This window comes from Prionailurus bengalensis, chromosome X (genome assembly GCF_016509475.1).
Source record: "Prionailurus bengalensis isolate Pbe53 chromosome X, Fcat_Pben_1.1_paternal_pri, whole genome shotgun sequence".
NCBI lineage: Eukaryota > Metazoa > Chordata > Mammalia > Carnivora > Felidae > Prionailurus > Prionailurus bengalensis.
Window position 1 is genome coordinate 26654443 of NC_057361.1, and position 25186 is coordinate 26679628.

Consider the following 25186-nt stretch of genomic DNA (forward strand, 5'->3'; position numbering starts at 1 on the left):
TGACAAAGCAAGCTTTCCAAAAGGACAGAGGAGGTGGCCAATTCCAGAGCCAGTGGAATCATGAACTAGAAATGGGGGGGGGGGGTTACTGAGGATGGGATATGAAGGAGTAATCTCCCCATTGTCCCAATCTTTAGGACATGAGTCACGAAGTCACTGTATCATTTACTTTACAGGAAGAAGAAAGCAAAACATGACAAAACTGGGACATCAGTGAGTATGCACAGGCAAGTGTTAACTGGTCACAAGAGGTAAAAAATGCCCAAGTGGTCCCAGACAAAGAACATATGCCATTAGCCAGGTGTGAGGCCACAACAAGTCACTTAACTTCCCTTAGGCTTTGTTTCCTATTTTTTTGCTTAAAACTGCCTAACCATCGCACCTCACAAGACTCCTGTGGAAATTACACAAAGAAGGAAAATGGTTCTCACCTGTAAAGAACCACATTCGTTCCCAAGGCTGTCTGAGAGCTCTCACAGGACAGCAAAGAGGAATCTCAGCAGAAATATATCCGTGTTTCCTATTTCAAAAGGACAGATATGTATTATACCTACAAACAGGTCAACTATGACAGATGTAATGATGGTACGAGCACGGCTGGGAAAGCTTTCTTTCACGTGACAGAAAAAATTAGCTGACACTGTGCCACCCAACAGCCATTAAGAGAGATTTCATGTTCCAAGAGTAACTCCAGACACTATTTTTTTTTTAATATTTATTTTGAGGGGCACCTGGGTGGCTCAGTCGGTTAAGCGGCCGACTTCGGCTCAGGTCACGATCTCACACCTCGAAGGCCCCTGAGTTTGAGCCCCATGTCAGGTTCCGTGCTGACAGCTCGGGGCCCGGAGCCTGCTTCCGATTCTGTGTCTCCCTCTCTCTCTGCCCCTCCTCTGCTCACGCTCTGTCTCTCTCTCAAAGTAAATATATATATTTTTAATGTTTATTTATTTTTCAGAGAGAGGAAGGAAAGACAGAGCGCGAACAGGGGAGGGGCAGAGAGAGAGGGAGACAAAGCCTCGGAAGTAGGCTCCAGGCTCTGAGCTGTCAGCTCACCGCCCGACGTGGGGCTCAAACTCACGAACCGTGAGACCGTGACCTGAGCCGAAATCGGACACTCAACCTACCGCGTCACCCAGGCGCCCCCCTCCAGACACTATTTTTAGCTGAAACTTAAAATACAACAAATCTGTCCATTGTCAGGATCTAGAAACTGCCTAAGGTTGAAGGGACTTAAAATGCTGCTGAGTATTGTTATAATTTTATTTAGATTTATACACACGCATAGACACAGAATATAAACTTTTAACACAAATCTACAAAACTAGCCAAGTGAGTATAATTCCGTAAAATGAAACTTAAAGAGAACTAGCGGCTGAGTCTGAAGTCTTCGAGAAACACGTCCAAAGCGTACTCTGCCATGAAGAGCCAACAGGACTTCCTCTCTCAGTTACAGCACATTAGGGGATTTGAACCAACCTGCCTGCCGAAGACCTATAAATAGAGCTGCACAAAATGTAAGAAACAACTATCTTAAAGGCCTGAAGAGCCAACAGGACAGTGCTTTCAGATGGATTAGAGGACCAGAAAATTCAGAGAGGTGACCCCAACAATCCAAAAGAAACCAGAAGCTAAACTGCATCGGACAGCCTGACAGGCTTTAAGGGACAAAAGGAAAATCCTCCCCCCAGCTTCAGGTTAGGAACCTGAAGATCAGCACCTTAGAAGTAAGGGTGAACCAGAAATGAGTCAGTCCATACACTGAATGCACTCTGGCTTTGAGTCATCTGGTTGGCCCAGAAAAATCTTGACAGAGATTAGACTAAGTAATCCTGGATTCCCTCAAGCAGATGCCACAAAAATAAATCCTTTCTGGAAGATATCATCCCTGGTCACAAATAATTTGTCAACTAACTCTTCAAATCCAATGCCCAGCATACAATTAAAGACAACAGAGCACTTGAGGAGACAAGAAAGCAGGATCAAAAGCCACAGAAAGAGCAAACAACAAAAAGAGATTCACAGGAACTCCAGATACTGGAATTACCAAACAGAAAATTTTTTTTTTCAAACAAAATTTTAAATTACAATTTAATCTCAGTAATCAACTAAAAAACCATAGTAAGTGACATAATCGATTTTTAAAAGAAGCAAAAAGTTACTGAAAAATACAAAAACTAAAATTATGAATTCAAGAAAGAGGTTTAACAGTCAGTGAGAGAGTAAATCAGACAGTGGAGACAGTACCTCAAAGGATAGATTGGTGGGAAAAAAGCTCAGAATGAAGAGAGGGTAAGAAACATGAAGATACAGTAGAAGGTCCACCACACAACACAGTTAACTGGAATCCAGAAGAGGCAGTATGGGGCGCAAGCAATATATAGCTAAAATTTTCCAATAATGATGAATAATGTCAAACCACAAACTTAAGATTCTCGATGAATTCCTAGCAGACAATCAACAAAGAAACACTTAAAACTGTCCTGTGGGGTGGGGTGGGGGGAATTACTTTCTTTCGTTTTTTTTTTTTTTTTAATGTTTATTTTTCAGAGAGAGAGAGAGAGAGAGAGAGAGAGAGCGCGCGTGCGCATGCGAGCAGCGGAGGGGCAGAACAAGAGAGGGACACAATCCGAAGCAGGCTCCAGGCTCTGAGCTGTCAGTACATAGCCCAACGCGGGGCTCAAACTCATAAGCCGCGAGATCATGACTGAGCTTAACCAACTGAGCCACCCAGGCACCCCAAGACAGCTTAGTTTGCAACAATATAAATCAAAGCTAATAAAACAATCTCTAAGGAGCAGAAAGAAAAACTGCCAACCTAGTATTCCAGTGCAGAGAAAATATCCACCAAAAATGGAAATGAAGGGGCTCCTAGGTGGCTCAGTCCGTTGTGTTCAACTCTTGATTTCGGCTCCAGTCATGATCTCACAGTGTGTGGGTTCCAGCCCTGCATCAGGCCCTGTGCTGACTGTGCAGAGCCTGGTGGGGATTCTTGATCTTTCTCTCTCTGCACCACCCCGCCCCCCATCAAAACAAATAAACACTAAAGAAATGGAAATGAAGTATATTCTCAAATAAAAACAAAGTTCACTTCCAGCAAACCCCACTCAGAAATCACAAAGCAAAAGAAAACCGATCCAAATTGGAAGCTCAGAGATGCAGAAAAGAATGAAGAACCATGCAAGTGTTAAGGAAATGGGTTTAAAATCTAATGGAACACTGTATAAAATACTGTCTTGTGGAGTTTAAAATGCATATAGAAACTTAACTCCAAACTCATTATGTATATTAAATATGTATGCCTTTTGTAAAAAAAAATTTACAGAAAATGAAATTACAGGACAAAGCATGTATGTCAGGAGGTGGTTAAATGGAACTAAGGAGTTTTAATGTTCTTGCTTCAACCAAGAGGAAAGTGAAAGTATCACTTAACACTAGACTTTGATAAATCAAATACACATGCTGTACATGCTGGGGTAATCACAAAAAGAATTAAAATAAATATGTGGTATTTGAACCAATAATGGAAAAACTGATACAAAAATAACAGAAGAAAAAAGAAATACAGAACAGGTAAACTGGAATGTTCAGAAATGCTGGAAGTAATCTCAAAATAACAGCAATCATATTAAATGTGAATCAATTAAATGTTCAAAAAAAAAAAAAAGAAAAGAAAGAAAGATTATCAGACTGGATTTAAAAAAATCCCTACAGGGGCGCCTGGGTGGCGCAGTCGGTTAAGCGTCCGACTTCAGCCAGGTCACGATCTCGCGGTCCGTGAGTTTGAGCCCCGCGTCAGGCTCTGGGCCCATGGCTCGGAGCCTGGAGCCTGTTTCCGATTCTGTGTCTCCCTCTCTCTCTGCCCCTCCCCCATTCATGCTCTGTCTCTCTCTGTCCCCCCCAAAATAAATAAACGTTGAAAAAAAAAAAATTAAAAAAAAAAAAAAAAATCCCTACAAATAGAGGTTGTTTTCAAGAGAGTCACCTAAAATATAACACAAAAAGATTAAAAGGAAAAGGAAAGAAAAATACATCATGCAAACATGAGCCACAATAAAGATGCAACAGCTAAATTAGTTTCAGACACCAAAGAGACATCAAAGAAAAAGCATCCCTATAGTTAAAAGAGTCACTTCAAAAATGATAAAATGTTGGGGCGCCTGGGTGGCTCAGTCGGTTAAGCGTCCGACTTCAGCTCAGGTCCCGATCTCGCAGTCGGTGAGTTTGAGCCCCGCGTTGGGCTCTGGGCTGATGGCTCAGAGCCTGGAGCCTGTTTCAGATTCTGTGTCTCCCTCTCTCTCTGCCCCTCCCCCGTTCATGCTCTGTCTCTCTCTGTCTCAAAAATAAATAAACGTTAAAAAAAAAAAAAAAAAGAAGTTATCTAAGGAAAATGTGATAAAGCCAGAAACCAATTACAAAATATGGATACTTAGAAAATTCTCATTATTACTAGAATTTAAGAAATATTTTTAAAAAATATTTATTTATTTTGAGAAAGAGAGAGAACGCGTGTGGGGAAGGAGTAGAGAGAGAAGAAAACAGAATTGCAAGCAGGCTCTGTGCTGACAGCACAGAACCCAACAGAGGGCTCGATCTCACAAACTGTGAAATCATGACCTGAGCTGAAATCAAGGGTCAGATGCTTAACTGACTGAGCCACCCACACGGCCCAAGAAGTACAGTTTTCAATGACTCGCTGATCAAAGAAGAAACTGCAATGGAAATTAGAAAATGATGTGAAATAATGAAAATATTACCTATCAAAAATTATGGGATTCAGGTAGAGCAATACTTGAACATGAAATGATAGTTTTAAATCCCTGTGTTGGAAATGAGGTTGCGAATTAATACCTAACCACCACTGTTAAGCAGTAAGAAAAGCAAAATAAACCCTAAAGAAGTAAAAGGAAATAGTGTACATAAAAGCAGATATTAACAAAATATAGTGTTTTTTGGGGAAAATTACTATTAATTGCTAAACCTCCCCATGCAAATTATTTTTAAAAAGCAGGAAAAGATACACTTACTCAGTAGTAAGAATGAAAAATGCCCGAGAGATGAAAATATACATTTGGACAAAAACCTGTACATGAATGTTCATGACAGCATTATTCATGATGGCCAAAAGTAAAAACCACCCAAATGTCCATCAACTGATGAATGAATAAAATGATATATCCACCCAGTGTACTATTTTCTCGCAATAAAAATATAAAACTGACACATGCTACAATACAGATGAAACTTAGCATTATGCTCAGTGAAAGAAGCCGGTCACAAAGTAGCACATATTGTATGATTCCATTTATATGAAGATATCAGAAGAAACAAATCTATAGGGGGCAAAAAAGATTTGTAATTACCTAGGACTGATGAGGAGGGAAGGGGCTGGGGGATAATAGGGAATGACTGCTAATGTTCTAAAATTGCTTATGATGATGGTGGACAACTGTGTGAATGTATTAAAAACCACTGCATTGTACGTTCAAGTCTATTTAAAAAAAATAAAAAATAAAAAGGAGTTTTATCACTAAGCCATCCGTACACATTAAATGATAAAAGAGTATAACCGTAATGCCAATACATTTGGAACTTCAGCTAAAACAAATTTTAATAAATATGAGATTTACCAAATGGTTATAAGAAGAAATAAAGCCATATTCAGCATCTTTTCCCAACTACAATTGTATGAAACTAGAAACCAACTGCAAGAACAAAAACAGCAAATTCACAAATACTGAAGTAATGTGTCAACAAAGAACTCAAAAGAGAAAAAAAAATACCATGAGACAGCTATCTACACACTTAATGCAATCCCTACCAAAATTACCACCAGCATTTTTCACAGAGCTAGAACAACCCACCCTAAAATTTGTATGGAATCACAAAAGACCCCAAATTGCCAAAGCAATGTTCAAAAAGCAAAGCAAAGCTAGAGGCATCACAACTCTGGACTTCAAGCTGTATTACACAGCTGTAGTCATCAAGTCAGTATGGTACTGACACAAAACAGACACACAGATCCATGTAACAGAATAGAAAACCCAGAAATGAACCCCCAATTATACAATTAGTCTTCAACAAAACAAGAACGAATACCCAATGGGAATAAGACAGTCTCTTCAACAAATGGTGGTGGGAAAAGTGGACAGCAACAGGCAGAAGAATGAAACTAGACCACTTTCTGACACCATACACAAAAATGAATTCAAAATGGATAAAAAACCTAAACATGAGACCTGAAACGACAAAAATCCTAGAAAAGAACACAAGCAGTAACTTCTTTGACATCAGCCACAGTTAACTTCTTTCTAGATATGTCTGAGGAAGGGAAACAAAAGCCAAAGACAACTCTGGTGACTATATCAAAACAAAAACCTCTGCACAGCAAAGAAAACAATAAAACTAAAAGGCAACCTACTGAATGGGAGAAAACATTTGCAAATGATGTACCTGATAAAGGGTTAGTATCCAAAATATAACTTATAAAACTCAACATCTGGAACACCTGGGTGGCTCGGTTGGTTAAATGTCCAACTCTTGGTTTCAGCTCAGGTCATGATCTCACAGTCTGAGGGTTTGAGCCCCATTTCAGGCTCTGCACTGGTGGTGCGGAGCCTGCTTGGGATTCTCTCTCTCTCTGCCCTTCACCCAGATGCATGTGCTCTCTCAAAATAAACTAAAAAAACAAAAACAAAAAAAACCCTCAATACTCAAGGGGCAACTGGGTGGCTCAGTCAGTTGGCTGTCTGACTCTTAATCTCAGCTCAGGTCATAATCTCACAGGTCCTGGGATGGAGCCCCGTGCTGGGCTCTGAACTGAATGCACAGAGCCTGCTTGGGATTTTCTCTCTCCCCCTCTCTCTGCCCCCTCCCCTGCTCATGCTCAGTCTCATACTCTCTCTCAAACATTAAAAAAAAAAAAAAAAACCCTCAAAAACGAATAATCCAATTAAAAAACAGGCAGAAGACACGAATACACATTTTTCCAAAGTAGACATACAGATGGCAAAAGACACATGAAAAGATGCTCAACATGACTGATCATCAGAGAAATGCAAATTAAAACTACAATGACGTATCACTTCACACCTGTCAGAATGGCTAAACTCAACAATACAAGAAACAACAGGTGTTGGCAAGAATGAAAAGAAAGGGGAACCCTCTTGCACTGTTGGTGGGAATGGAAACCCGGACAGCCACCCTGGAAAATAGTATGGAAGTTCCTGGAATATATAATGAAATATTACTCAGCCATAAAAAAAAAAAAAAAAAGAATGAAATCTTGCCATTTGCAATGACATGGGTGGAGCTAGAGAATATTATGCTAAGCTAAATAAATCAGAGAAAGACAAACAGCTTATGATTTCACTCATGTGGAATTTAAGAAACAAATGAGCAAAGGAAAAAAAAAGGAGAGAGAGAGGCAAACCAAGAAACAGACTCCTAATTATAGAGAACAAACTGATGATTACCAGAGGGCAGGTGGATGGAAGGATGGGTGAAATTGGTGGTGGGGATTAAGCAGGGCACTTGTGATGAGCATCAGGTGACGCATGGAGGCGGTGACCTATATTGTACACCTGAAATTAATACTACAGTGTGTGTTAACTAGAATTTAAATAAAAACTTTTTTAAAAAGTACCTTGAGTCAAATGAAAATGTAAAATACAATATACCAAGATTTATGCAATGCAGCAAAAGCAGTTCTAACAGAAAAGTTCAAAGCAACAAATACCTATATATATTTTTAAAAAAGAGAAAAGAAAGGAAAGGAAAGGAAAGGAAAAGAAAAGAAAAGAAAAGAAAAGAAAAGAAAAGAAAAGAAAAGAAAAGAAAAGAAAAGAAAAAAGGAAGCTCTCAAACAGCTTAACATATCTCAAGGAACTGGGACAGGGTGGGGGCAAGTCCAGACTCAGGACAATGAAGGGTAACAAAGAACAAACCAGAAACACGTGAAATAAAGACAAAAGAAACAACAGTAAAGATCAATAAAACTAAGAGCTGGTTCTGCGGAAAAAATAGAGAACCGTTAGCTAGACTCAACAACAATAAAAAGAGGGCTCAAATACATAAAAATAGAAATCAAACAATACATTACAACAGATACCACAGAAATACAAAGGATCATAAGAGACTACAATGAACAATTACATGCAAACAACCTGAAAAACCTAGATGAAATGGATAAATTCCTAGAAACATGCAACCTTGTCAGACTGAATCATGAAAGAATAAATAAGTGGAACAATTACTAGGAAGATTGAATTGATAATCAAAAACCTCCCAATGAGCAAAACGCCAGGACAGTGACACTAGTGAATTCTACCATTCAAAGAACACCAATCATTCTCAAACTCTTCCCCCCAAAATAGAACACTTCCAGACTCATTTTATAAGGCCAGCATTATTCTGATACCAAAACTAGACAAGGACACCACAACTGAATAAAACTATAAGCCAGTATCATTGATGAACATAGATGCAAAATCCTCAACAAAATATTAACAAACCAAATTCAACAATACGTGAAAAAGACCATACACCAGAATCAATGGGATTTATTCCAGGCACACAAGAATGCAAATAAACCAACGTTATATATCACATTAAGAAAATAAAGGATAAAAATCATATGATCATCCCAAGAGGTGCAAAAAAAAAAAAATTCAACATCCTTTTATGATAAAAACTCTGAACAAAGTGGGTATAAAGGGAACACACCTCAATATAACAAAGGACATGTATGACAAGCTCTCAGCTAATATCATACTCCAATGGTAAATAGCTCAAAGCTTCGCCTCTAAGATCAGGAACAACACAAGATGCCCACTCTCACCACTTTGATTCAACATAGTATCAGAAATCTTAGCAGAGCAATTAAGCAAGAAAAAAATAAAGAGCATTCAAATTGTTAAGGAAAAAGTAAAAACTTGTCACTATCTGCAGATGACATGATATTATGTAGAGAAAACCCTAAAGACTCCACCAAAAAATTGTTAGAACTAAGGAACGAATTCAGTACTTGCAGAAAACAAAATCAATACACGGAAATCTGTTGCATTTCTATTAACTAATAACAAACTATAAGAGAAATTAAGAAAACAATCCGATTTACAATTACATCAAAAAGAATAAAATACGTAGGAAAAAATTTAAAGAGGTGAAAGACCTGCCTGTACACTGAAAATTATAAGACACTGATGAAAGAAAGGGAAGACACAAATAAACCGGAAGATATTCCACGCTCATAGATCGGAAGAATATTGTGAAAATGTCCATAACCATCCAAAGCAATCTACAGAGTCAATGCAATCCCTATCAAAATACCAATGGCAGTTTTCATACAAATAGAACAATCCTAAAATGTGTAGGACTGACCTCAAAAGGACCCCAAAATGGCCAAAGCAATCTTGAGAAAAAGGAACGAGGCTGAAGGCATCAAACTCCAGGATTTCAAGCTATATTACAAAGCTATAATCATCAAAACAGCATGGTATTGGCATAAAAACAAACACACAGACCAACAGAACAGAATAGACAGCTGAGAAATAAACTGAAGCATATATGGTCAATTAATTTATGACAAGGGAGCCAAGAACACACAGGAAAGGAAGGAGAGTCTCTTTGATAATCTCTTGGCAGGTTGCTTCAGATTCTGTCTCCCTCTCTCTGCCCCTTCCCCACTCACACTCTATCTCTCTCTCTCAAAAATAAACAAATATGAAAAGAAAAATTAAGAAAAGAAAAAAGAATGGGGCACCTGGGTGGCTCAGTCAGTTAAGTGTCCAACTTCGGCTCAGGTCATGATCCCACGGTTAGTGAGTTTGAGCCCCACGTCCGGCTCTGCACTAACAGCTCAGAGCCTGGAGACTGCTTCACATTCTGTGTCTCTGTCTCTCTCTGTCCCTCCCCCGCTCATGCTCTGTGTGTGTGTGTCTCTCTCTCTCTCTCTCAAAAATAAACACTTTTAAAAAATTTTAAAAATATAACATCTGTCAGGAAAACTGGACAGCTACAGGCAAAGAATGAAACTGGATCACTATCTTACCCCATATGCAAAAATGAACTCAAAATCGATTAAAGACTTGAACATATAACACACGAAACCATAAAACTTCTAGAAGAGAACATAGGCAGTAATAAGCTTGACATCAGAGTTGGTGATGATTTTTCTCAATCTGGCTCCAAAAGCAAAGGCAACAAAAAGCAAAGCAAACAAGCGGGACTACACCTAACTAAAAGGCTGCTGCAGAGCAAAGGAAATCATCAACAAAAATGAAAAGACAACCTACTGAAAGGGAGAAAATATTTGCAAATCAGATCTCTGAGAAGAACTCCTACAACTCAACAGTAAAAAAACAAACAACCTAATTTAAAAATGGGCAGAAGTTCTGAAGAGTCAGTTTTCTAAACAAGGCATGCAGATGGCCAAAAGCTACATGAAAAGATGCTCAACATCACTAATGATCAGGGAAATGCAAATCAAAAGCACAATGAGGAGTACCAAGTTGGCTCAGTTGGTAGAGCACGTGGCTCTTGATCTCAGGGTCATGAGTTTGATACCCACATTGGGCACAGAGGTTACTTCAAAAAAAGAAAAAAATGGAAAAAAAAACCCACAATGAGATAATATCTCACACCTGTCACAATGCCTAATGTTGGGGTGTCTGGGTGGCTCAGTTGGTTAAGCATCCAACTCTTGATTTTGGCTCAGGTGATGATCTTGTGGTTCATGAGATCAGGTCCCATGTCAGGCTCTGGGCGCTGACAGCGCAGAGCCTGCTTGGGATTCTCTCTCTCTCTCTCTCTCTCTCTCTCTCTTTTTCAAAATAAATACTAAATAGGGGCGTCTGGGTGGCTCAGTCGGTTGGGCATCTGACTTTGACTCAGGTCATGATCTCACGGTTCCTGAGTTCAAGCCCCGCGTTGGGCTCTGCGCTGACAGCTCAGAGCCTGGAGCCCGGAGCCTGCTTCAGATTCTGTGTCTCCCTCTCTCTGACCCTCCCCCGCTCATGCTCTGTCTCTCTCACTGTCAAAAATAAATAAATGTTAAAAAATCTTTTTTCAAAATAAATACTGAATAAATAAACATTAAAAAATAAAAAAAGAATGGCTAATATCAAAAAAAACCCCAAGAAATAACAAGTGCTGGCAAGGATGTGGAGAAAATGGAACCCTATCTACTGTTGGTGGGAATGCAAATGGAGCAGCCACTATGGAAAAGAGGTTGGAGGTTTCTCAATAACTTAAAAATAGAACTATCATATGATCCAGCAATTCCACTTCTGGGTATTTACCCAAAAATAGAAAAAACACTAACTCCTGTATTCACTGCAGCATTATTTACAATAGCCAAGAAAGAAAGTAAAATACCATATGATCTCACTTATATGTAAAATCTTAAAAAAAAAACAAAACTCAGTGACACAGAGAACAGATTAGATTAGAGGCTGCCACATACAGCAAGTAGAGGTAGGCAAATGGATGAAGGAGGTTAAAGGTACAAAATTCCAGTTATAAAATAAATGAGTCCTGGGGATGTAATGTACATCATGGCAACGATAGTTAATAATACAGTACTGTACACGTGAAAGTTACTAAGACTGTAAATCTGAAAAGTCTTCATCAAAAGTGGAGCACCTGGGTGACTCAGTGAGTTACAATGTCCACTTCAACTCGGGTCATTATCTCATGGTCTGTGGGTTTGAGCCCCGCATCTGGCTCTGTGCTGACAGCTCGGAGCCTGGAGCCTGCTTCAGATTCCGTGTCTCCCTCTCACTCTGCACCTCCCCTGCCTGTGGCCTCAGTCACTCTCTCTCAAAAATAAATAAAGAGTTTTGAAAAAAAGTCTTCATCAAAAGAAAAAAATTAGAGTAATAACTATGTACGGTGACAGATGTTAGCTAAACTTATTGTGGTGAACATTTTGCAATATATACAAATATGGAATCATTGTGTTGTGCGCCTGGAACTAAACTGGTATGTTATACGGGGCGCCTGGATGGCTCAGTCGGTTAAGCATCTGACTTTGGCGCAGGTCATGTTCTCAGGGTTCGTGAGTTCAAGCACCACACTGGGCTCTCAGCTGACAGCTCAGAGCCTGGAGCCTGCTTCGGATTCTAGGTCTCCCTCTCTCTGCACCTCCCCCGCTCATGCAATGTCTCTGTCTGTCTCTCTTTCTCTCTCTCTCAAAAGTAAACATTAACTTTTTTAAATAAATAAATAACTGGTATGTTATAGGTTATGTTTATACCTCAATTAAAAAAACCAAAAAAACAAAAAAACCCTGAAGTATACTACTACTACTTTAAAAATTCAATCTGTACTTAAAACCTTTCTGACAAAGCAAACTCTAGGTCTAAATGGCTTCAGGACTCAGTTCTATCATAACTTTAAAGAAGAAATAAAACCAATCTTATCACACTCTCTGAGAAGATACAGTATACAACTATACACAATATATAAATAAGTCCCACATTCATAATGTTGCCCAAGAGTATACTAGGATTCCATTTATATGAAGCACAAAAGTAGGCAAAACTATATGATGTTAAATGTCAGGAAAATGGTGAAGGAAAGTAAAAGGTACAAACTTCCGGTTGTTTAAAAAAAAAAAAAAAGGTCAGGGAAATGACTGGGGGTGTAGGGTAGTAAGTGATCAGACAGGCACACAGAGGAGCTTCTACATGACTGATAATGTTCATTTTCTTGATCTGGGACAAAAGTGTGCTCGGTAAAAATTCACTGAGCTGTTTACCACTGACATATGCTTTCTGCACATTTAGTGAACTTTTAATAAGTTCTTTTCTAAGTATGAAGGAGTACTTATTTTTCAAAATCTGTTAAAGGATGGGGGAGTAAAAAAGTCTGAAGTTCACTGCTTCAGGGCAAAGAAATCAAATAACTAACAAGAACTTCAAAAGCAGGTATCAGACAACATGCTAACTAGCAAAAAGGATTCACAGAGGTGCCAAACCAGCTAGGAACTCTCAAACTTACAGTAAAATTGGTTTGATACTACTCAAATCCAAAAAGGTAAATTGATTTATATCTAGACTTAGTGAGTAGTATTGGTTCATACAGATCTAAGACAAGCCACTTGATATTTTTATTAAGTAAGAAGGTCTTTGAAATGTTAGAAATCAACTAACAGACTCACACCTATAGTCAAATCTCCTAATTTTATAAATGAAGAAAACAAACTCCTTTGAGTCGGGCAATTTGTCCAAGGTCAGAAGCAGCTCTCCCTAAGTAAAAACAAAGTTATTTAAGTTCATCACTCTCCCAATTTCTTTAAGTTCTAGAGGACTGCCACCCAGCAAGAGAATTTGTTTACTGGCAGTGTCCCTCAATAAGGCTATATTCAATTTAAACATTTTCAGCCAAGTGTTACCAACTCAAAATTAATTTCTGTGCCACCCAAGACTTATAGCCAAAAGCTATTTCTGGAGCAGAAAAGATAAGACTTTCTAAAAGTAAAGTTCACGATGTGCAGCCAACCGATAACTTTCTGTTTACACTAAATAACTCTGTGTGGCATGCGTCGTCATTTAGAATGACAATGGCACCTATAGCATAAAGTGTCCCTGAAAAAGACCAAAAGAACCAATAATGATAACCTGAAATCCGTACACAGTGAAAAAAAAAAAGTGCTAAATCTGTGACAATAAATTTTTGTACTAACTTAATATTAATTTTCTTATTAAATCAGTTTTAAAAAATTAACTTCTACAATTCATTCCAGTTAACTTCTATATCCAATATGAAGAAAGTATGCTTTCTACGTAACTTTAACATTTTTAAATTTTTCTTATTTTACAGAGAGAGAGAGAACATGAGCAGGGAGGGGCAGAGAAATAGAGAAAGAAAAAGAGAGAGAGAGAGAGAGAGAGAGAGAATTTCAACCAGGATCCTGACATGAGGTTCGTTCCTACCACCTTGGGATGATGAGCCAAATTCAAGAGCTGGACGCTGAACCGAATGAACCACCGAGGAACCCCAACTTTATCAGCTGGAAAAGAATGGCTTGTCATTGTGAAGCTAACTCCATCAAAAGTGTACGCATACAACAACCCATTTAGTCCTGTAAAAACATATTTTTAAATTCTATACATGCTTTGGTCTCCACTCTATCTCCATAGCATTCTTTCCACTATCATAGGACCCTCTCTTTTTATTTCAAACTATAAAGTTCAGCACCAAGATGTATCCCTACACTTGCAATCCCCAGGGAAATGCCTGGCCTTCTGCAGATCTGCAGAAAACTTAATACACAACACGGTTTTAGGGCCACAGACACTTATTCACTAAAGAAATGGGAGGTCTTAATGATATAAATACAAACATTAAAAGGGACTTAACAGGGGTGCCTGGGTGGCTCTGTCTCTCTATGTCTCTCGAAAAATAAATAAATGTAAAAAAAAAAAAAAAAAAAAAAGAAAAAGAAAAAGAAAAAAAAAATCACTTAACAATTGGGGAGCCTGGGGGGCTCAGTCGTTGAGCTTCCGGCTTCGGTTCAGGTCGCGATCTCGCAGTTCGTGGGTTCTCTCTCTCAAAAATAAACATTAAAGGGGCGCCTGGGTGGCGCAGTCGGTTAAGCGTCCGACTTCAGCCAGGTCACGATCTCGCGGTCCGGGAGTTCGAGCCCCGCGTCAGGCTCTGGGCTGATGGCTCAGAGCCTGGAGCCTGTTTCCGATTCTGTGTCTCCCTCTCTCTCTGCCCCTCCCCCGTTCATGCTCTGTCTCTCTCTGTCCCAAAAATAAATAAATAAAAAAAAAAAAAAAAAAAAAAATAAACATTAAAAAAAAAAAATTTCTAATGACTTAACAACTAATGCAACATGGTATCCTGGATTGGATCCTGGCACAGAAGAAGGACATTACTGGAAAAGCTAATGAAATCAAATAAAATTGCAGTTTAGTTGATAGAAATGTACCAATGTTAATGTCTTTAGTTTTGACAAATATACCATGGTTCCGTACAGCTGGGTGAAGGGTATATGGAAACTCTGTACCGTCTTTGCAATTTTTCCGTAAATCTAAAGTTATTTCAAAATAAAAAGCTTACTGAAAAAGAAAATTTTGACAGCAAAAACTACTAAAAGTTGAGACATTTTACATCAATTCTAAAACAATCAAAATGTCCAGTCAGTATCTTCACAAGGCCTAAACAGGTGAGATGGGCACATTTATGAAAAAAGACTTTTTAAAAAAGTGTTACCTATTTTTCCAATATTACTAAATAAAGCCTGGAAAAGCTTCAAAGAAAAAGAAAGATGCTTACGTTAGGCAGGTATGAAAATGAAGAGCTATGAAACCATTTCTCAGTGGAAAGGGGGAACAATACTATTTAAGTATAGAAGACAGAGGCAGTGGACAGCCAAGCAGAGAGGGGTATTTTAGAGGCTGTAACACAGTAACACTTAATAATAAGTATACGTGTAACATTACTTGTGCACTGGCCTATGGGCTAGCTGGTATTTTAAGTGCTTTATGTATATTACCACGCCGAACCCTCCCAAGAACCTATAAGGTAGGCAGTACAGTAGTAATAAGTACAATCTACAGATGAGAGAAGTTCTGTAAGTGAAGGAACAGAGGTTTGAGGGCAACCGCTATACTAAACAGCCTTTTGAAGACCCACACCAGGAAAAAAGTTCGGCCTTCTAGAGACTAGGTCCCACTACTCACCCCGTCCTCTGCATCCACTAGAGAAGCAAGCCCTCTGCCCACGACTTGGGAGTCCTTGCTAGGATCCTGAAGGAATGTGACTCCCCCATCCCATCTTCAAGATTGTATTCATAATCTCCTGCACTCAATGCAGACTCTTGTTGAGACACTGTTATACAAAGAAGTTAGTTTGTATACCACTATCAGTCTTCAAATTCAGATATGTGGGACTGGCCTGGGAATCTGAAGGCCTTACGTGACATTATCTCTGTGAGAAAATGGTGATGAATTGCAAAAAAATAGTCCTATAAATGGACCATTTAGAAACTGAGGCTCCCTCCACACAGAATTTGGCCTTATAGATGCCGAGATAATTAAATGAATTTTAATAAAAGACACTGCAGTTACTCACACAATCCAGTTTTGCTCATATATCAAGGCGGCACAGTTTCTTATACTTAACATAATAGGAATGGTGTTACTGAAAGAAATTAGCTCAATATTTTACGCATTTCCTATACTACGGCCAATTTTGGATGTATCCAGCAGTTAATATGCTGCTCTCCCCGCCCCCCTCCATCAGCTTTGCGCTAAAAAGGACTACCCAGGGGCGCCTGGGTGGCTCAGTTGGTTGAGCATCTGACTCTTGCCTTCAGCTCAAGTCTCATGGGACCCCAGGGACAGGGGATCCAGCGCTGCGTCAGGCTGCACACTGAGCATGGAGCCTGCTTAAGATTCTCTCTCTCTCTCTCTCTCTCTCTCTCTCTCTCTGCCTCTGCCCTTCTCCCATACTCACGCGCTCTCTCTCCCACTAAAAGAAACAAATAAGGGGCGCCTGGGTGGCTCAGTCTGTTGGGCGTCCGGCCTTGGCTCAGGTCATGATCTCATGGTTTGTGAGTTCCAGCCCCGCGTCAGCTGCGTGCTGACAGCTCTGAGCCCGGAGCCCGCTTCCGATTCCGTCCCCCTCTCTCTCTGCCCCTCCCCTGCTCACACTGTCTCTCTCTCTCAAAAATAAATGAACATTAAAAAAATTTTTTTAACTTTATAAATAATTTTTAAAAATTACTACCAAATACACAAATGTTTTCTTTCTCTCTCTCTCCCTCTCCCTCACTCACACACACACACAGACACACACATCCAGCACAGAAGGGGTCTCACCTCAGAAGTTAGTAATAGCAGTAGCGACAATGATGATGACCATGTACTACGAAAAACTGACTCTTCTTGAGTCTTTACCATTGCTAGTTATGTTGTAAATATGCACGATACATCCTCTGTCTGGCTCATTTCATCCTCACAAAAACCCTGTGAGGTAAATATTACACTACCCCAATTTCAAAAATGAGGAAACAGGTCAGTGATTAAGCAACTTGCCTAAGATCACAGAGCTAGTGTCAAAAGTAAGATTTGAACATTCGAGCATTTTACCCCAGAGATGTTTTTAACCACTGCGCTCTGGGTATAATTAAATAATTTGGCAAACTCTGAAATAAAGGGTGCTTACTCCATTTTTAAAACAAGAGTGATTTGGAGATTTAAAAAAAAAAGAGAGAGAGAGAAAGAGACCTATCTTGCCTTTCAGTAGAAATACATCTTTCAACCAAGCCAAGACTGAACACATTTATACAGAACAAATTTAAAATGTATTCTGCTTTGCTTTTAACACTTCGAAATCCCTCACTTGTCCGAACACTGCAAACAGTGGTAACGGCATGGAACTCCAACAACAGACTAATAAAACTTTATTTTAAAACCTTCAGGTAAAACAAACACAGTCCCGGTTTACCATTAAGTAAACGGGTCTAAAATAACTGCTACAGTTCAAATACCCTTGAAAAGTTTCAAAACAGCAACAAGAGATAGTGGGAACAAGATACGGCTTTTATGACAAAGCAAAACTCTGTTCTTTCCACAACACTGTAACATCTGCTTTGAGAACAAATATTAACCTGAGATAGACTGAACAACTATATTTCAAAACATGTGCTTGAATTCAAAACTGCTTCATTGAACATCTAAAAAGGCTGTTTATCTCCCAGAAGAGCCACCTGATCTGCACAACACATCTAATGTGGACAGCGAAAAGGTGTGCTCCATACCATCCCACTGAGTAATTACCAAAAAGCACACAACCCCCAACAACTTCTAGAGCACACACGGATTTCCTAAATCATCTACTTGAATCTCAGAACTTGACTTCCCAGCAAACAAAGGTCTTTGTGGCAGGATTCCAAACCAGTCCACAAAAACTCAAACACCCATAAGGTTACCGAAGTATAATAAAATACCAAACCTGCACGGGCAACGCTTCTCTGGGAAAACTCATTTTGCAATCGCCTTTAGAATAAAACCAACTACTCCTGCCCCACTCAGCCCTCCAGTAGCAACCAATTCTTCACCCCCCCGCCCCAGGACCACAGGCCCAGGCTTCCACGATCAAGGCAGAGCAGGAGAAAAGGCAGGGAAGATGGCAGTTGGCAGTGCACGAGGCTTCCGAGTTAGGACAAAAAGGCAGAGCTGCGGCGGGAGGAGATCCTGGGATACGGAAGGGAGGACCTACTCGGGACAGCAGGATGAAGGGCGGGATGGCAGCAAAAAGGGGCAAGAGAAAAGTGTGAGGGTCAGGGTGGGTGACAGAAGAGGACAAGAGAGCAGGACCCACTCCTGGAGCAGATGAGCTTTCACAAACTTTCCTTCTTCATGCTTGAGAGGGAAGGAAAAAAAAAAGAGAAACGGTGGCAGAGATCTTGACACTGCCCCTCTCACTCTGGCTACTCTCACTCTCCTTTTCAATAAAGGATGGAGGAGGTTCGCTAAGGGGTCTCGTCCAGGTCCTTCTTGATCCCATAGAGCACAGGGATTCGGAGAAGGGGAGTGGACCTAGAGGAGTTTTGTTTTGCTCCTTGTCAGCATCCACTCTGCCAACGACTTCAGGGACAATTAGAACCAAGGGGGCTAAGGGCTCCCAGGTACCAGCAGGAACAACTAGTAGTAAAAAGAGAGGAAGGAACCTAGGGAAATTTGGCACAGGAAGTGGGATGGTGGAGGAGGGCCAAATAAGTCAATAGAATTGCCAACGAATTAAACTATAATCACCGTTCTCAAATATTTAGATTAATTCATTTTGACAGTTTCCAGTATTTCATCAGGTCCATTTCACTTTTAAATAAACAAGTATTTGTGGCCATAGTAATAGATTGAGGTGTATTATGTGGAAGATATGAAAATATACTTCGAAATACATATGAGATGATTTCCTGGTGCTTTTTTTTTTGTACAGTGGCACTATAAATCATTTCAGAAAAAGCTTTTTTGTTTACTGAGTGAGCATTCAGTTACTTTATCATTTGTCAATTTTTTCACCCCAATAGCCCAAATATCATGAGTAATTACCTTCACAAATAAGGAAGGATAGTTAACTCTTTCTTGGGAGTATAACTATAATGAAAAACTTGCTCATTCAGACCAAACACTGCCTGGCAGGACTGAAAGTTACTATTTCAAGCAAAGCTCCAAACCCATACACACAGATGCATCCTGAGGAGCACAGGACTTCAGACTCTACCACCAGCCTCTAATGCCCGCGTTTCCATCAGACAAGGCTACTTAACCGCAGGTCCCCCCAAACAAGTTACTTCTTAAAGGACGGCCCCATAAATCCCAAACTCCATCATCACATTCCCACGACTCCCCACCAGGGATAATTAATTCAAGAGGTAAACCTAACGAAATGACCTGCTGGAGGATGAGTGCCAGACACTTCGCATCCTCCTTCCCCCGTGTTATTTTAGCTGCTCCCCTTCCAGTTGAAATCTCTCCTGAGCAGAGATAATGGCCAGGAGGCAAACTCAGCAGCACATCAAAGATGCAAGAACAGAGACCATCAGAGGACAAAAATGACCATCGGCCATGCACTGGCAAGATGTTCCTGCTGTTTCACCGACATCTCAGATACTGCTTGGGAACCGGGAAGATTTTTCACCCCCTAGCCCCACAGAAGATCATACTGGATCCCAGAATAGCTGCCACATTTTCTGCAAACGACAAAGTGGATCCAAAACCTCTGGACTGGGGCGCCTGGGTGGCTCAGTCGGTTAAGCGTCCGACTTCGGCTCAGGTCAGGATCTCACGGTCCGTGAGTTCGAGCCCCGCGTCGGGCTCTGTGCTGACAGCTCAGAGCCTGGAGCCTGCTTCAGATTCTGTGTCTCCCTCTCTCTCTGACCCTCCCCCGTTCATGCTGTGTCTCTCTCCGTCTCAAAAATAAACATTAAAAATTTTTTTTAAAAAAACAAACAAAAAAACCCCCAAAACCTCTGGACTAAATTAAAGAGAAGAAAAACAGCGCCTGTTATCAGATACTCCACTTGTTGGAGAAGGTAGGTGGGTGGGTGCGTGTGTGTATATACCTCCAAGCTATGATAAAGCAAATTCAAACCCCTAGAAATAGTTGGTATTTTATTTTAGTAATGTAATTTGAAAAACTATGCAGGACCAGAATAAACGAAATATTTGATCTTTGAAGTATCCTGGCATGCTGAAACTAGAGGCAAAGTTACTGAAAACATCTGAATTTCACATAGGTCACTACCGGCTACTGGGAATCCTTACTAATCAGCAGACTTCTGTTAAAATGTTACCTCTGGCTAGAAAATGAACACGTCTGAAAAGAAGGGAAAAAAAAAAAAAAAACAACCCAAAACCTTGAGATTATCTTCCACCAAGAGCACTGAAATCTTTCAAGATTACCGACAGAACTGAAAGGTTTCTTTGTAACAAAAATTTCCATTTCATGAAATTTTTATCACTTAGCACACACACTTCTGCAGGGTATAGTAGAAAAAGCCCACATTCTCAAATCAGACACACATGAACGTGGGCTCTAGGTCTGCAATTTTCCAGCTATATAACCTCCTGAGGAAAATTACTGAAGAATACGAGAGGTTAGTGTGGTTATGTGTACAACAGGCATAACGTTACCTGCACAGGAGAGCTATAGGTAACCCACCAAACCCGGTGCCTGAATATACACAATACCAGCTGCCTTAGCTGCAACACACGCTGCACAGAATATGCCAATGAAAAATATACGTAACTGAGAAGGCTGTGTCAAATCAACATGTGAAAGAAAATTCAGAGTGACAGAACATAGATTATTCTGTTCTGTCCGATATAAAGATGAAACTCATATATTTAGTATGTATCTTCACGGAAGTCTTTTCCTTTGATGAAGCCAGTGGTAAGCAAATGGGGCTAGGGGACTAAAGTTGAAAAACTTCCTATGTGACACTGCTTGAAAATGTGTACGTGGATTTGCTTGCGTTCTTCACATCATCACAAAATTTACCATGGGTGACGATGCCTTTAATAATACTGTTAAAAGCTAACCTCTCATCTCAAAAGCCTTTTCTTGATTGACACGTTTGTTTCTTCTTACAAACGTTCTGGTGTGCGACTGCAAAACGTTTAGAAGGCAAAGAAAAAAAAAATCCCTTTATTCTTCTAAAATGAGAAAGTGAGGAGAAGAAGCTAACTTTGTCAAATTGTTCTTCTTTCTCATTCATTCTTGTTCTTTCACAAACCAGAACCAAACAGATCGCATGCCAAAATTATTGTCGGATTGACAAACGTCACTGAAGAACACATGGACTGACAACCCGTCTGGACCAAAGGTGACAAGTATTCTTAAGCAATTTAAATAAATTAAATTTCCGTAAAGACAAAAATGCTTTTTATCAACACTATGAACTTTTGACTTTATATGCAGCCTACTCGATAACCCACCTTATCCCTCATCCCAACGCCCCAAATCCTGTTTCTTACGCCCTTTTTAATGAGCTGGCACACAGGACTAAACTACACAACTCCAACCGGGAATAACTAATCTGTTGTCGGACCTCAGAGGACTGTTGGTGCGATCTTTGTTTTTTAAAACAAAACAAAACAAAAAACGGACACCAGGTTTTCGCCTTACTCCACACCTGCCACCAATTGCAACCCCCCGTTTAGAACAATTACTATTACTACTAACCTTCCCCCACATCTCTCAATAGCCTCAAGAGACTCAACCTTGATGCTGATTAGTCTTCATCCGCAAACGCCTTGCTGGGGCTTGAAGCCCGTCCACCGACGTTCACTCTCCGCAATGTCCAGGGTGCGGCGAGGAAGGACATCATCCCCTCCGCTTGGGGGGCGAAGGCCAAGCAAGGCCCCCGGCCACTCCCTCTCTCCTCGGCCTCCCAGGGCGTCTGGGGCGGGCGCGCCAGGCCCTGCGCAGACCTCCAGCAGCCCCGCAATTCCCGGTGTCCGCCGCAACCCCAGGCCGAGCCGAGCCCCCGGGACGCCCGCATTCGAGCGCACACCTAGCGCCCGGGCGCTGGGTCACCGAGACGACCCAGGGGCCACCCCCGACGCCCCGACTGGGACAGGTGCCGGGCCCTTTTGGGGACACTCACCCGGCAGCCGCTGCTCCCTGTCTGCTGCTGCCGCTGCCTCGCCTTCTCGCCCGCCGCCTGCTCCCGCGGGGGGGTCCGGGCTGGCGCCGCCTCCCCGCCCGACCCCCCTCGGGTGCGCGCCGTGCGGGGCCCGGTCTGGTGAGAGCCGCTGCCGCCGCCGCCGCCGCTGCCGCCGCCGCCGCCGCCGCCGCCGCCGCCGCCGCCGCCGCCGCCGCCCCCTTTCCTTCCCTCCCTCCTCCCTCCGTGCGTCCCTCCCACCGAGGCCCGCCTCGTATTTCCTGGATCCGGCCTCAGCGAGAGCTTGGCAAGCGAACCGCCAGCTTCAGGACTCTCGTCGGGTGCCGTCGCTCGCCAGGCACAAAGATGGCGCCGCCGGGGACTGCCGAAGGCGATCTCGCGAGACTTCTCCTACAGTGACTGGAGAGCGGGGGCCCACAGGAAAGGTGGTCAATTAGGGCAGCCTCAGCTGCCCTCAGAGCAAACGCTCCTCCAAAGCGAAAATGGGCGGTACCAGTTACAGCGGAAGTTATTGCGGCTGCGCGGAACGGGGAGTGACGCATGCTCAGAACGGCTCCTGAAGTAAGACCCAGTTCTCCGTGTTTTACCTGTTTCCTCCCAGAGGCAAGGGGCGGAGAAAGGGTGGGCGGAGGAACCAGAAATGAAACCCGGGAAAGGGTTGGGCAGGACTGATTGGGAAGTGGGAGGTGTCCCTTAAGACCGGGTCCTCCCTCCAGAGCCTGAACGGCCAATTTGGCGTCCCGAGGAGTCCCAACCCTTTCTTTCCTTCTCCCTTCTCTCCCAGTCACCAAGTATTCTTTGGAAAGTCTCAGCTGCCCTTTCATCCTGTTGTCCGATTCCCGTTGTGGTGGTTTTTTTTTTTTTTTTTCTTTTTTCTTTTTCTTGTTTTGAGAGCTCGCTGTGTGCTCGGAGCAGCGTTCGCTGCTGGAAGCCACAGCCCTCCAGTTTCTCACATTACCAAATAACTTTCTCTTTCATTTTGGCGCTACGTGAGCCTTCCAAATGGCATACACTTAACTGCTTCTGCTCCTGTTTTATTTTTTCTCTCTCATTCATTTATTCGTTGATTCAAACGTATGTTCAGAGTTTCCTGCGTGCCAGGGACTGAAGACACGGAGACGTGCTCTGACCTCAGGGAGCTATTGGCCTGGGATAGCGATGGATGAGAAAAAAACAATGATGACAGTTGAGCACAGTGAATTCTGTAACAAAAATAGGTACCGAGAGGAGTGACAGGTCCTGGGAGCAGGGTATCATGACATGCATCAAAAGAGAAAATTCTTTGAGGGCAGTCTTACAGGCGTGGGATTTAGTCCATTGGATCAGGGTAATGTCAGGGAACAAGCCCCCCGATTATTTCAACAGAATTTAATATAAAAAAGTGATAATTAGGTAACTGAAAATGCAAGAGGAGAGCTTAATACACGACGGAGATAGCAACTGTGCTACAGTGGCCTAACAGCCACTCTGCTGAGAGCCGGGGGGACCAACCAAGGGGAGACGTTGGGATTATTACAATTTAAATATTTAGAGAAGGGGCTGCGTGGAGCTGAAATTCAGACCACTGAGGAGGGAAGCGCACCTACCGGTGCTGGTGTCTCTGATGGGGGCTCAAGATGCTGTGTCTGCCCTTGTGGGGAAAACCAAACTGGATCCAACCGCTGCTATGGGAAGGAACTGCCGGCGTCCTAAGAGTCCCAATCTTTCCCTCTGACCTGGGTCTGAAAAAGACACTAGAGTGGAGCTGGACTTGACCCACAGCCAGCAGCAGAGCAACTCTGGTGTTGAGAGTCATTTTAGAAGCTGGATGTGGCCCAAAAGGGAGCCGTTCGCTCCTGTCTCCCTCCCCACGTAGTGGGCACCCTCGTGTTCAAACACGGATAGAAAACTTGCTTTGAGTTCAGGGTTTCGTACCGAACAAAGCTGCCCCTGGGAGCCCGCTCACAAAGCCATGAGTGAGAAATAAATGTGCAGAGTGGTATGCCGCTGAGACTTTTGCTTATTACACGGCAGAAGCAGAGTACTAACAGCAGCTCTGTTCCGCAGAGTGAGCGGAAGTTTCTTTTCTTCTTCTTCTTCTTCTTCTTCTTCTTTTTCTTTTGTCTTCTTGCTCCACCATCCCTATAGTGCTGACCTAGCATGTTTGGTCCAGAGTGGCTCCGCACCACATCACATTCCAGTCATCAGGAAGGGGAAGATCTACCCATTTCCTTGAAGGGTACAACCCAGAAGTCGGTAACATCATTTATGGTCACAGCCTGTCAGCCCGAACTTATTCACATTAATGTATTTACCCGCAAGGGAGACCGAGAAGTGTGTTCTTATTTTAAGCAGTCTTATACCTGAGCTAAAAATGCCATGCCTCTAGAAAAAAGGTTGGTGGGTTGCTGGCGGGAGGGGGGGACAGTGGGGAACGAGCGGCCCCCTAAAATAGTCAAATCTCAGAACTTGATCTCAAGTTATGTCTTGTCCTCTCTCCCAGCTGGGTCCTGCCCCCAGTGAGGGGCTTAAAGTCAAAGAAGCGAGTATAATCCTCTTTCTGTTCCTTAGGCTTCTTCTCCTCCAAGCATGAAGATGGCGGGAACGGAGACAGCCAATTTCCTGCTTTACAGGTTACAGTCCCAAGATGCTTTTGTCCTCTCCGGACACAGCAGATGGCCAAGTTGACTCTATCTCTTGATTGCTTTTGGTTCTTCTTAGGCTCCCACTGGGAAGATTTGATAGTACATCCTAGGGCCCATATGGCGTTCTTCCCTCTGTCAGGCCTCTCTCTCCTCAATCCCTGGTCTCTTACTTTTTGATGTTGCTGAAAGTCGTCTCTTGGTTGTCCGTGTCTTCGGTGTGGCCGGCACCCAAATGCTGGCTCTCTTAGGAGGTGAGTGTGATTCTTCAGCACCCTCCTCACGGCCTAGTTCTTTGATATAAACTCCCTTTATGGGATACCCACGACGTCTCACTGCCAGGATCCCCTCACCCCTCAGCAGGGCCTTTGGCAGGACACAAGCAGGAGGCTCAAGCTTTTTTGCATTCTGGGACCATTACGTG

The 25186-nt window shown here is 42.0% G+C and overlaps 1 protein-coding gene across 4 annotated transcripts in view; it reads right to left on the minus strand.

Annotated features, from left to right (window-relative positions):
- Nucleotides 1-22273, minus strand: part of TAB3 (TGF-beta activated kinase 1 (MAP3K7) binding protein 3) — an 88495-nt gene extending 66222 nt beyond the window's left edge. For 3 of the 4 annotated variants that reach the window (XR_006295750.1, XR_006295749.1, XM_043570876.1), the window contains exon 1: nucleotides 22124-22273. The gene's annotated coding sequence lies outside the window, so the exon portion shown is untranslated. The remainder of the gene's footprint in view (nucleotides 1-22123) is intronic. The other variant, XM_043570875.1, reaches the window with a different exon arrangement.
- Nucleotides 22274-25186: the final 2913 nt, after the last annotated feature.